At 47.2% G+C, this 13,813-nt stretch overlaps 1 protein-coding gene across 3 annotated transcripts in view; it reads right to left on the reverse strand.

Moving 5' to 3' along the window:
- Positions 1–13,813, reverse strand: part of KIRREL3 (kirre like nephrin family adhesion molecule 3) — a 751,157-nt gene that overhangs the window by 110,624 nt on the left and 626,720 nt on the right. The window lies entirely within an intron of this gene.

Below are 13,813 nucleotides of genomic sequence, written 5' to 3' on the forward strand. Positions count from 1 at the left end.
CTTGTTCAGGCCCCAAAGGTTACTTTTGGAGTTTGAGGCTGGGCAGACTAGACAATAATTGATCAATGTACAATTTCTGAAACCAAAATAAAGGGCACTACGCACTCATGCAGGCATATAAAGACTAAAATTACCTAGGGCCTGATCTGAAGCTCATAGATTTTAAGGCCACAGAACCTCGCCCGCCCACTCCTTCAATAGATCCTTAACCTCTGGCTGAGTTACTGAAAGACTCAAATCATGGTTTAAAGACTTCAAGCTACAGAGAATCCACCATTTACTCTACTTCAAACCAGCAAGTGACCCGTGTCCCACACTGAAACGGAAGGTGAAAACGGTCCTGGGTCTCTGCCAATCTGACCTGGGGGAAAATTCCTTCCTGACCCCAAATATGGTGATCAGTTAGACCCTGAGCATGTGGGCAAGACCCACCAGCCAGACACCTGGGAAAGAATTCTCTGTAATAACTCGGAGCCCTCCCCATCTAGTGCCCCATCTCTGGCCACTGGAGATATTGGCTAATATGCCATTGTAGGCAACCTCATCATACCATCTCCTCCATGAATTTATCAAGCTCAGTCTTAAAGCAAATGGAAGTCAGTGGAAAATCTGCTAATCTGGAGACAGTTAGTGAGCACTTATCATCCTATGAAGTGACTCGCCTGAGTAAGGATCACAGCAGGCAACTGGGTGTCAGGATCCTGGGTTCTAGTCCCAGTTCTGTCCTGTCTCACTGTGGGTGAAATTCACCCCTGTGCAAAGGTAGGGCTACCTGGGCCTCTGCATGGGGGTGAATTCACCCCAATGGCTCAGCTAGGGCAGTTCACTGAATGTCTCCCTGCCTCAGTGTAGTCCTCTGTAAAATGGGGCAATAGCATTTCCCAGCTTGAACAACTAATGCGTGTGAGGCACTGAAGTCATTGGGTGAGAGGGGACATTAGTAGAGTTAATTATTTTTACCGAGGCAGAGCCTGTGGCTTGCATTGTGCAGCAAGCTGTAAACACACACTTGCTGCCCTGCACCACACAGCCCGCATACTCCATAGGTACAATCGCTGCAGTGAAGGGTGGGCATGACCGCTCTAACTCCTCACTTCCCTGCTGTGCGGCTGATTCCTCCACAAGTTACTGCCAGCCTTTTACCATGTGGCTGCTAGCTTGGCCAACCCAGCAAGGATTGAACCAGGGACCTCTCGAGCTAAACGCATACACTGCTACAGCTTGAGTTAGACCTCCGAGGCTAGGGAGCTGTAACAACACACATCCTCTGTGGATCGGGTGCAGAATGGCACCTAACCTATACCATACACATACCAGTAGGCTGCATACTTCCTCCGGAGAAAGGAAGCTCATCCTGAACCTTTGAAGCCTCTAGACGTTCCCGTCCTGGATGAGCCCCCACGTACGTCACAGCCTCTTTTTTGGCCAACACACCCAAGACAGGCATCCTACTAGAATGGCCATTCTGATTAAGCATTTTCCAGCTACATGGATTGCGCTGTGATTTGTAATTAACAATACAAAATAAAACATAGGCTTGCTGCATAAATTGTGTTTGCTCAGAAGGATGGAAAATGAATAAATATTTTGTTTGGCCACATTTTAATGGCTAAATGAAAGTACAGAGAACACCCCAAATACCTTAAATAAATGCCTGACTCAGGAAATGAATTAATTAGCACTTAATTCCTAGGAATGGCTGTTGATTGCTACAAATTGAGTGCAGAATGGATTTGTTGATTTATTACCAGCAACAGTTTCAATTACTAGCATTGGGATGTGAAAGTCCTTCCTCCCCAGATGAAGAAGTGAGCGCTTCATCTAAATGTAATAACTCCCAGCACCTGCCATCAGCAGGACTTGAACATGGGACATTCTGTTGCACAGTATAGCCCTCTGCTAGTACAGCTGAAGGACGGCTAGACCTATAAAGGGATGTCAGCACTGTGCTGTCTAATGCATAGGCACCTTGCCGCCTAGTGGGATTCACAGCCCCGAGGTAGGCGCCCTTGCTCCCAGAGCATTGCATGGGGAGAGTTAGGTACCTAAGCAAGGGATCTCCAGATGCCAAGCGAGCAGGGAGCTGCCTATGCTAAACAGGAATGAAATGCAAAGGAAAGGGGTGGGACTTAGTGTTCAGTTCCACAAGGTTCTTGGGCCTCTAACTCGCACTGGTCTAGGCCTTTGGCCAGAGGGAGAAATACTTTTGTGGATCTAGCCCTAACTCTTTACATTGACAGTAACAGTAAAAAATTATCCTCTATGTCGACTAGTCACTGGAGGGAGACATGACACACCCACACACACTCACTTTACAAGCACTGCTTCCAAAACACCTAGGCTTCCTAGAGTGACTGGTTCTAATCCACATGGAAGAGTTCAACCCTGGAGCCTTCCCAGGGTCCCCCCAGGATCATGCAGTTTATATCACTGTGGTCTTTCATTTTTGGCCTTAGAAACCTCACAGTGCAAGAAATGGTGATAGGCTGGGTTTGAACCAGCCCCCCAATCCCACCGCAGCAGCTCAGCTCTTTGAACTAAAGGCATATTATTATTAGTCAGTCACAGCAGAGATGCTGATAACTCTCTAGGGGTAACAACCTGAACCACAGAGTATCAGCAGGGTTTGGAACCCAGCACCAAAAGCACTGACCTCTCTCATATGAGACAAAGGAGCAACTCCATTAGCAGGTAGCAGTATTAGGCAGTTATCCTCTGTGTGGACTAGACGCTTGAGGGGAACTGAACACACATATTACAAGAGTTTTACACTGGGCACTGCAGGGCAAGGCCTTGGTCTGCTAATGGCTGCATGGAGAGGTGATCAGTTACTGGGAACTGAGCATCGAATCTATAATAACAATAGTAATCACCCAAATACCCTGAGAGAACCTGCTTCAATACAGAAATAAATACACCTCTGACTGCACAACGCCAGCTGTCACCTATCACCCCACACTGGAACCCATACAGGGTATCCTGAAACAACTACAACCCATACTTGATTGGGACCCCATCTTGAAAGAAATTATTCCTGAATTCCCTCTTCCGGCCTTCAAACAACCCTCTTCAAGCTCATCATCAGAAGCAAGCTCCCCACAGACCAGGACACACCAACTCAAAATGGCACCAGAGCCTTCCAGACCAACAGCTGAAAAACCTGCAAACACAACCCCCCCCCACAACCCCACCTTTCGAGATCCCTGGGTCCTACACATGCCTATCACAACATGTGGCGTACCTTGTCCAGTGCAGTAAATGCACCAATAGTAACGATGTGAGTGAAACCAATCAATCACTGCACTCTCAGATGAACTCACGCAAGAAAATGATAAAATACAAAAACACCATGTCGTCTCTGGGCGAACACTTTTCACAGAGTGATCGCTCTATAGCTGACCTCTCAGTCCTCATCCTCAAAGGAAACCTGCACAACTCTTTCAAAAGACAAGCCTGGGGGATTAAATTCATTACTCTGCTAGACAATAAAAATCACAGACTGAACAAGACACTGGATTGATGGCTTATTTTGCAACAATCTGTAACCCAGTGGGTCTCAGTCAGGGGTTTATGTACCTCTGGGGGCATGCAGAGGTCTTCCAGGGGGTACGTCAACTCATCTAGATATTTGCTTAGTTTTACAAAAGGCTACATAATAAGCACTATTGAAGTCAGTACAAACGAAAATGTCATACAGACAAAGACTTGTTTGTCCTGCTCTATATACTATACTCTGAAAGGTAAGTACAGTAGTTATATTCCAATTGATTTATTTTATAATTATATGGTAAAATGAGAAAGGAAGGAATTTTTTCAGTACTAGTGTGGCTGTGACACTTTTCTATTTTGATGTCTGATTTTGTAAGCGAGCAGTTTATAAGTGAGGTGAAATTTGGGGTATGCAAGACAAATCAGCCTCCTGAAAAGGGTACAGTCGTCTGGGAAGGTTGAGAGCCACTGCTGTAACCCATTAACAACTCTCCCCCATCTCCTTTCCCCAGCACCCTTCCTTTCCTCCCTATGACTGGAGGGGTAGTAAGGGGCCACTTTGCCTTGAATGGTCCCCTAAAATATGTGTTTGCTACTTGTGTTAAACCATCTGTTCCACCTTGTATTTAGCTGTAACACTCTGAGTTAGGCTATATTTATGCTAGAGACCTTACGTCAGGACACCTGTATTGATGCAGCTGCAAGACCTCTTGTGTAGCCGCTCTCTGCCGATGGGAGAGGGCTCTCTTGTGGACACAATTAAACCACCCCCAAAGAGCAGCGGGAGAAGCTCTCCTGCTGACATAGCACTGTGCACGCTACCATTTATGCCAGTGAAATTTATGCCGCTCCAGGGTGTGGTTTTTTCACACTCCTGAGTGACAAATTCTGCCGATGTAAGTGGTAGTGTAGACATGGCCTTAGTTTCCCAGACCTGAAGAAGAGCTCTGTGTAGCTTAAAAGCTTGTCCCACTTCCCAACAGAAGCTGGGCCAGTAAAAGATATTACCTCACCTATCTCGTCTCTCTAATAGGAATCACTGACATTTCTATTGTGTCTTTTATAACTAGGATCCCAAAGCCTTTCGTAACTGTAATGTAATAGAGACGGTGCAGCCATTTCTGGGGTGGAGGACAGCAGTCAAATCAGACATGGCAAATTGCCCAACAGTGGGGCAGGGGGCATTTCAGTGAAGAGGACCTGTACAAACCCCACCGCTCATAAGATGAGCAACTCAACAGTGTTTAATATCCCCACAGAGCACCAGTGCAGGAATGTCTCCCTAGAAAGGCTTGTACATCATGTAAACAGCTGATCTCCATCAGGAGGACCAAGAGCTGAGGTGAGCCAGCTATGATTCAAACTCTGCTCCTTGTGTGACCCCTTACACCGTTACTCAGTGCACAGTGGGTGCAAAACACTTCCTGAGGAGACTTTTTCACTCCCGTACTCCCATGATAGCATTCACTCTGCCCTTGGGCAAACGGCGATCCCAGGTGCCCGGCGGTGGTGGGGATCAGTCCAAGGTTGGAAGAGGGCAGCAGGCTATTCTGGCAGTCAGCACAGATGAGGGATAAAGCTTGCCTACTTGTGGGGCTGCTTCCCTGGCAGAGGGCATCACGGGCTGCAAACAAAGCGGTGTGCAGCACCAGGACATCAGCCAGGTCTGCACAGCCACACTACAGTATCAGCTTTCAGACCATCCGCTGCAGCATGCCGAGGGGCTGTCTAGTGTGGAAGTCACAAAGCCACTGTTCCATTGGAGCTAGAATTGTCAATTCATTGTCCCCTTCCTCCTAGAGCCATTTGCCTTGTGACGTTCTTCCTTTCTTCCCTTCACCAGAGACCCCTGTGCTCTGAGCTTCACTTGCACAGCCCCCATGTCAGCTGGTGACAGGCCCCGGTGTGCTAAGCCAGTTGGATATGTTCTTGCCGAGCACCTCCTGTGAGTGACAGGCTATCGGGAGATGATTGACGAGGCATCTGGGGCCAAGTGTGCGTCACACTTCCCCCGAATGGATCCGGGGTGATGCATTGCCCAAATTATTTCTTTATTAAGAGTAAATTTCCATAATGGTGATATATTGTGTCACTCCTCTTCTCCTGCCTGCTGCCTGCCTCCCTCCTAATGAAGACATGTGGTTCCTGCAAAGCCCTCTATTGTTCCTTAGCCATATGTTAGACTCGTTCCCTCAATGCCAGTGCAGCTGGGCTCATTTATCAGCTGGTACAGGCTTTAAGTAATCTCCACGCCATCTAAATTACACAGCTGGGCCTTCCAGATCAGATCATCGGAGCGTTAATCAAGTCCAGGAGGGCGAGGCCCTGAGTAAAGCACTTATGTTCCCAGCCACCAACTTGCTTCCCCAGGGAATGTGGGTATGGAAGCAGGATTCAATGGGGGAGAAGGGGGTTTAAGAGCTTAGTTTCCATGCACAGAGCAGATCAGCATTGCTGCTGCATACACCCCTGTCCTCAGCTGGCCCGGATGTTATAGTTCAGAAGAGACACTCCTGAGCCTCTAATAGAAGGATCCAGCTGGGTGGCAGTGGCTCTTGTCCTTCCTATCCTCAGCATGGGCTGGAGGTTCAGAAGGTGCTCAGCACTGGCCCACCTCTACTCCCACTGAAGTCAGTGAAGCATTGGCCCAACTCTGCTCCCATTTGAGTCAAGGCTAAAATCTCTGTTGACATCACTGGGAGCAAACAGGCCAAGGTTAAGCTTTCTGCACAATTCAAGGGTGGAAAAAACAGTTTCATAGATTCATAGATATTAAGGTCAGAAGGGACAATTATGATCATCTAGTCTGACCTCCTGCACAACACAGGCCACAGAATCTCACACACCCACTCCTGTGAAAAACCTCTCACCTATGTCAGAGCTATTGAGGTCCTCAAATCGTGGTTTAAAGACTTCAAAGAGCAGAGAATCCTCCAGCAAGTGACACATGCCCCATGCTACAGAGGAAGGCGAAAAACCTCCAGGGCATCTTCCAATTTGCCCTGGAGGAAAATTCCTTCCTGACCCCAAATATGGCGATCAGCTAAACCCTGAGCATATGGGCAAGATTCACCAGCCAGATACTACAGAAAATTCTTTCCTGGGTAACTCAGATCCCACCCCATCTAATATCCCATCACAGGCCGTGGGGCCTATTTACCATGAATATTTACCTTCTCGTAACTGCTGTTCTTCAAGATGTGGTGTTCATGTCCAACGACTGGAAAAAGGCTAATGTAGTGCCCATTTTTAAAAAAGGGAAGAAGGAGGATCCTGGGAACTACAGGCCAGTCAGCCTCACCTCAGTCCCTGGAAAAATCATGGAGCAGGTCCTCAAGGAATCAATTCTGAAGCACTTAGAGGAGAGGAAAGTGATCAGGAACAGTCAGCATGGATTCACCAAGGGCAAGTCATGCCTGACTAATCTAATTGTCTTCTATGATGAGATAACTGGCTCTGTGGATGAGGGGAAAGCGGTGGACCTGTAGTTCCTTGACTTTAGCAAAGCTTTTGACACGGTCTCCCACAGTATTCTTGCCAGCAAGTTAAAGAAATATGGGCTGGATGAATGGACTATAAGGTGGGTAGAAAGTTGGCTAGATTGTTAGGCTCAACGGGTAGTGATCAATGGCTCCATGTCTAGTTGGCAGCCGGTATCTAGCAGAGTGCCCCAAGGGTCGGTCCTGGGGCCGGTTTTGTTCAACATCTTCATTAATGATCTGGAGGATGGTGTGGATTGCACCCTCAGCAAGTTTGCAGATGACACTAAACTGGGAGGAGAGGTAGATATGCTGGAGGGTAGGAAAAGGATACAGAGGGCCCTAGACAAATTGGAGGATTGGGCCAAAAGAAATCTGATGAGGTTCAACAAGGACAAGTGCAGAGTCCTGCACTTAGGACGGAAGAATCCCATGCACTGCTACAGACTAGGGACCGAATGGCTCGGCAGCAGTTCTGCAGAACAGGACCTAGGGGTTACAGTGGATGAGAAGCTGGATATGTCAACAGTGTGCCCTTGTTGCCAAGAAGGCCAACTGCATTTTGGGAGGTATATGTAGGGGCATTGCCAGCACATCGAGGGACGTGATCGTTCCCCTCTATTCGACATTGGTGAGGCCTCATCTGGAGTACTGTGTCCAGTTTTGGGCCCCACACTACAAGAAGGATGTGGAAAAATTGGGAAGAGTCCAGCGGAAGGCAACAAAAATGATTAGGGGTCTGGAACACATGAGTTATGAGGAGAGGCTGAGGGAACTGGGATTGTTTAGTCTGCGGAAGAGAATGAGGGGGGATTTGATAGCTGCTTTCAACTACCTGAAAGGGGGTTCCAAAGAGGATGGCTCTAGACTGTTCTCAGTGGTGGCAGATGACAGAACAAGGAGTAATGGTCTCAAGTTGCAGTGGGGGAGATTTAGGTTGGATATTAGGAAAAACTTTTTTCACTAGGAGGGTGTTGAAGCACTGTAATGGGTTACCTAGGGAGGTGGTGGAATCTCCTTCCTTTGAGGTTTTCAAGGTCAGGCTTGACAAAGCCCTGGCTGGGATGATTTAGTTGGGGATTGGTCCTGCTTTGAGCAGGGGGTTGGACTAGATGACCTCCTGAGGTCCCTTCCAACCCTGATATTCTATGATTCTATGATTCCAATCAGGTATGTGCGCGCTGCATGCACAGTCGTCAGAAAGTTTTCCCTTAGCAGCTCCCATCTGTGGAGCCCCCTGGAGTGGCGCCTTCATGGGGCTCAATATATGACCCTGCTGACCCGGCTCCTCCTCAGTTCCTTCTTGCTGGCTACTCTGACAGAGGGGTCGGGGCGGGGGTATTGGAATGGACATGAACACCACATCTCATAGAATACAGTCACGAGAAGGTGAGTAACCGTTTTTTTTCCGTCAAGTGCTTGCTCATGTCAATTCCAATCAGGTGACTCCCAAGCTCCACCCCGGAGGTGGGGTCGGAGTTTAGGAAACGCCGATTGGAGCACCGCTCTGCTGAATGCTGCATCGTCTCTGGTGTGCTGGGTAACAGCATGAGAGGTGAACGTATGCACCGAGGACCACATTGCTGCCCTGCAAATTTCTTGTACTGGGACCTGGGCCAGGAACACCACTGACAAGGCCTGTGCCCTAGTGGAATGTGCCGTAAGTGCCAGGGCTGTGACCTTGACCAGCTCATAGCATATGCAGATGCAGGACATGATCCAGGAAGATATTCTTTGAGATGAGACCAGGAGTCCTTTCACCTGGTCTGCTACAGCTACAAACAGCTGGTTTGACTTACTGAACAGCTTACTGCGCTTGATGTAGAAGGCTAGCGCCCGCCAAACATCCAATGAGTGTAGCTCTGCTCACGGCTACTGGCATGAGGCTTAGGATAGAAGATAGGTAGAAAAATGTCTTGGCTAGTATGAAAGTGTGACGCTACCTTGGGAAGAAAGACTGGGTGAGGCCTGAGTTGCACCGTATCCTTGTGGAAGTCTGTGTAGGATGGACTGGAAATAAGGGCCTTTAGCTCTGACACACTCCTGGCTGATGTGATGGCGACCAGGAAGGCTACCTTCCATGATACATAGAGAAGGGAGCAAGTTGCTAACGGTTCAAAAGGGGGCCCCATTAATTTGGAGAGGACCAGATTGAGGTCCCATGATGGGACAGACTGTCTGGTCTGAGGATGTAGGCATTCCAGACCCTTGAGGAAACAGCCTACCATGGGTTAGCAAATACGGATCTGCCAGACATTCCCAGCTAGAAGGCTGAGATAGCAGCAAGATGTACCTTGATGGATGCTGCTGCGAGCCCTTGATCTTTCAAGTACAGAAGTTACTCGAGAATGACTGGTATAGATGCCTGTAGTGGAGATGTATGCTGCTGGGCACACTAACATATGAATCTTTTCCACTTAGCTAGATATGTGGCCGCAGTGGATGGTTTCCTACTGCAAAGTAGGACCACTCTTACTGGTTCTGAGCACAGAAGCTCCATGGGGTTTAACCATGAAGCTTCCAGGCCATGAGATTATAGAATCATAGAATATCAGGGTTGGAACGGACCTCAGGAGGTCATCTAGTCCAACCCCCTGCTCAAAGCAGGACCAATCCTGTTGTGGGTGCTTGGCAGCTCCGAAATTCAGGCCACTAGTCTCCCAGTGGGCTCCTCTTGCACACTGCTGGGGAATCTCACTGTGGTTTTCAAGCCAGCTGAGGTTCTTCTGTGTTTTGCCAAGGTCTAGTGAGCCAGCTGCATCCCAGGGCTGATTAGCAGTTCGCATCCTTTTGCAACAACAGGGCTGGGGCGACGGAACGGGGATGTTGCAAATCATGATGCAGGCGCATGGGGATTTTGCATATCGGGCTTGAGGCCCACTGGCAGAATTGTGAAGGGGAGCCCAGAGGTGCTGCATCCCCTGACTGCTTTCGCACTGGCAGAGCTGCGTGTGAGGAAGTTTGCCTAGAAACTGGCTGGAGCCAGCCCTGTCAATCTTTCCCTTTCCAAGTTCCCTGCCATGAAAACAAAGAAAAACGGCAATTTCCCCTAAATTTCAGGAGATGCAAGAACTGCAGACACGTTTGGGGTTTGATGGGCTGCTGTGCAACATGTCGGTTCCCTTCAGTGCTCGATTGTTTTTAAACATGCTCAGGCTTTGATGATGATGATGATAATAACTCCTTGCTGTACAGAAGAGCCCTCCGTCTTGATTTCCCATGCAATCTAAACTTGATCATTCCTCCTCCTATGAGTCCCAGGGAGCTCGCACGGCTTGATTGCTCATCAGCCGGCAAGTCTTAAAGGGGTAAATGCACTAAATATACAGGCCCTGACTCATTTCCACAACATCCTCTCAGCACTTGGGGGGAGTGGGAGGCAGTGGGGGGACTCCGGATTCTCAAGTAGAACGGGTTGGGAATTTTCTGATGAAATATGGTTTTGTTTGAAGATGCTGACTGGTTGAACCCAAACCATTTTGTGGAAACGTATCAGGTTGGGTGAACTTTCAATGAACCACAGGCTGGTTCTAATGGAAACCTGCCGAGTTTCTTGCCAGCTCACCAGGCCACTGCTAAGGACCATGAGCTTCGACGGTCCGTGGCACTGGGGCATCCCCACTAGTTTCAGGGAAGCGTATTTAATGAGTCAGTGTTTCCAAGTCAAATATTTGACAGAATTTCCAGTTCATGGGAAATTGAGAGAGTTCCTGCAAACCGGAAATTCCAAGTTTCGGCAAGCTCTGCTCTCCAACTGTCCCAGCGTAATTCGGAGCAGCGTAGGGGCAGCTCTTATTTACACCTGCTGGCTCAAGTCCCCAAGAGCCTGTATGCTAGTTGAATACTGACGGAGAACAATTGCACTCTGCTCTGCCATCAGCACATGTGCCGGGGGTGGGGGGAGGGAGGAGTAGAGGGCAGCCGGTGTAGGAGTCATTTACTAGGTGTGGTTGGGAAATTATTTTTCCCCTATGAAAATTGTCAATGACAATGAAAAAGATCATTGTTGACAAAATTATCTCTTTGATTTTTTTTTTTAATGAAACTCATTTTTTTTGGTAGAAATGTCATTTATTGAAAAAAAAGCTTTGATGGGAATTTCAATCACTTTGCTACTTTGTGCCAGTTGAGAGCCGCTAGGCCAGGAGAAGTCTCAGAGGGCCAACCAGGACCCAATTCTGCCACTTTGCATCAGCCACGTGGCTGGACCAGAGAGAAAGAAGCTGGTCTGTTGGGTGCGTGTGCATTTCTATATACACAACCTCCCACTAGCCCACTACAAAACTGTGCCAGCTGCATCCCTGCCACCGTGAACTGTGGGCTGGACCCATCTCACAAGCTGAGCAAGGTCTCCAGTTAGATGGATAGTTCCCAGGACAACTCCATGACAGCAACTGGTGCTGGCTGCTGCCCCCCGATGCCAACACTCCAGCATGTTCCAAGGTGGTCAGTGATCCTGGTTTTACCAACGAGGTGTAAGGTCCTAATCGCTGCTAGGAATTAGAGATTTCACGCTGTTTTTTCACAGGTGTTGGGGTGTTAGCCCTGGTGTTCTAGGCAGAATCCATTGTGGGTGTTTAATTTCAAAGCATATGTCCTCCATCTGAGGATCTATTAGCTAGATGTGTGTCACAGCACTCTTGTGAGTTGCACCAGTATTACCCCCATTATACAGATGGGGAAATTGAGGCAGAGAGTGGGGAAGTGACATGCCCAATGCAGAGCTTTGAACAGAACCAAAAACACCTGGGCGTTAGACACAAGGACACTCTTCCTCCTTTCCTGACCAAACTGATGAGAAACACAGTGGATGAGGTTCATGACCTTTAAGTTGCAGGTTCCATTTGGCCACAAATTCAGCATGAAACAGTCCAAACACCTGTGTTTTCCACTTGGTTTCACAGCAAAAAGCTGCGAGGTGTAATTCTCACCTGGTTTCAGAGACACACCATGAGTCATGGTAGGTTTGCTCCAAACTCTGCACCTAACACAAAATGCAAAGGGCCCATGAGATCCCTGGTCTGTCTCTGAGCACCAGGTTGCCTTCAAATCATCTTTGTGCTTGACATTCACCCCAGTCCACAGGCTGCACCTCTTACAACCAGCTTTGTGCTGTCACCCTGGCCGGGGTGAATTTCAACCAGAGACAACTATGTTGCAGGCCTTCTCACCGCACAGTACACGGAAGTAGGCCCTGAGATGCGATTTCATTCTTCCTGCCTACATCCTATCGCCTTAATGCACCATACAATAGACTTCTCTAATAGGTTTATTTTCTTTTCTTTAAACAGATTGGGTAATCCAATTTAATCACATGGTGCATGTGTTTTAAAATCCATATAACAGGATTACTCTTTAGTTAGTTTCCCCACCCCACCCTTAACTGAATTTGTTTAGTCAGATTTATTGTGACTGGCATGTAAATCCACTAATTTGTCTAACGTGTTTATTCTTGTGCTTAATGTGTAGTTAAGTGAACTTCCGTGTGCTGAGTATCTAATCCAAGACTCCTAAGGGGAATTAAAGCAGATGGGATGTTCTCACGTTCCTTCTGATAGCAGAATTAGCCTTAGCAGTTTCAGCTGCTTCTCTCCTCCATTTCCAGGAAGATAAGAATTGACTTAGTGGATCAGTCCCATGATTCATGTTGCCCAATATCCTGTCTTTAACAGTGGTTAATACCAGCTCCACAGATGCATAGATTCCAAGGCCAGAAGGGAACATTGTGATCTTCTAGTCTGACCTCCTGTGTAACACGGGCCAGAGACCTGCCCCTTAATAATTCCTAGAGCACAGCTTTTAGAAAAACAGCCAATCTTGACTTGAAAATTGTCAGAGATGGAGAATCCACCGTGACTCTCAGTAAATTATTACAATGGTTAATTACTCTCACAGTTAAAAATGTATGTCTTATTTCCAGTCTAAATTTGTCTAGCTTCAACTTCCAGCCATTGAATCGTGTTAGACTTTCCTCTGCTACATTGAAGAGTCCATTATTAAATATTTGTTCCCCATGTAGATACTTATAGACTGTAATCAAGTTACCCCTTAGTCTTCTCTTTGTTGAGCTAAATAGACAGAGCTCTTTCAGTCCATCTCTATAAAGCAGATTCTCTAATCCTTAATTATTCTGTGGCTCTTCTCTGAACCCTCTGCAACTGATCAACATCCCTCTCGAATTGTGGACACCAGAACTGGACACAGGATTCCAGCACTGGTCATACCAGTGCCAAATACAGAAGCAAAATAACCTCTCTATTCATACTCCCGGTTTATGCATCCCATGATCGCATTCGCTCTTTTTGCCACAGTGTCACATTGGGAGCTCATGTTCAGCTGCTTATCCACCGTGACCCTCAATTCTTTTTCAGAGTCACTGCTTTCCAGGACAGGGTTCCCATTCTGTACGTATGGCCTACCTTTTTTGTTCCCAGATGTATACATTTAGCCGTATTAAAACACATATTGTTTGCTTGCACTCAGTTTACCAAGCGATCTAAATCACTCTGAATCAGTGACGTGTCTCCTTCATTATTTACTACTACTCCAATTTCTGTCTTATCTGCAAACTTTATCAGTGATGATTTTATGTTAAATAGCGTAAGGCCAAAAACCAATCCCTGTGGGACCCCACTTGAAACACACCCACACAATGACAATTCCCTGCTTACAATTACATTTTGAGAACTATCAGTTATAAAATTGATTAAAAAATTGGCTATGTGCCACATTCATTTTACATCGTTCTAGGTTTTTTTTTTTAACTCAAAATGGCATATAGTACCAAGAACAATGCCTTACAGACGTCTAACTATATTATGTCAACACCATTACCTTTAACCACC

Source organism: Caretta caretta, chromosome 22 (assembly GCF_965140235.1).
Source record: "Caretta caretta isolate rCarCar2 chromosome 22, rCarCar1.hap1, whole genome shotgun sequence".
NCBI lineage: Eukaryota > Metazoa > Chordata > Testudines > Cheloniidae > Caretta > Caretta caretta.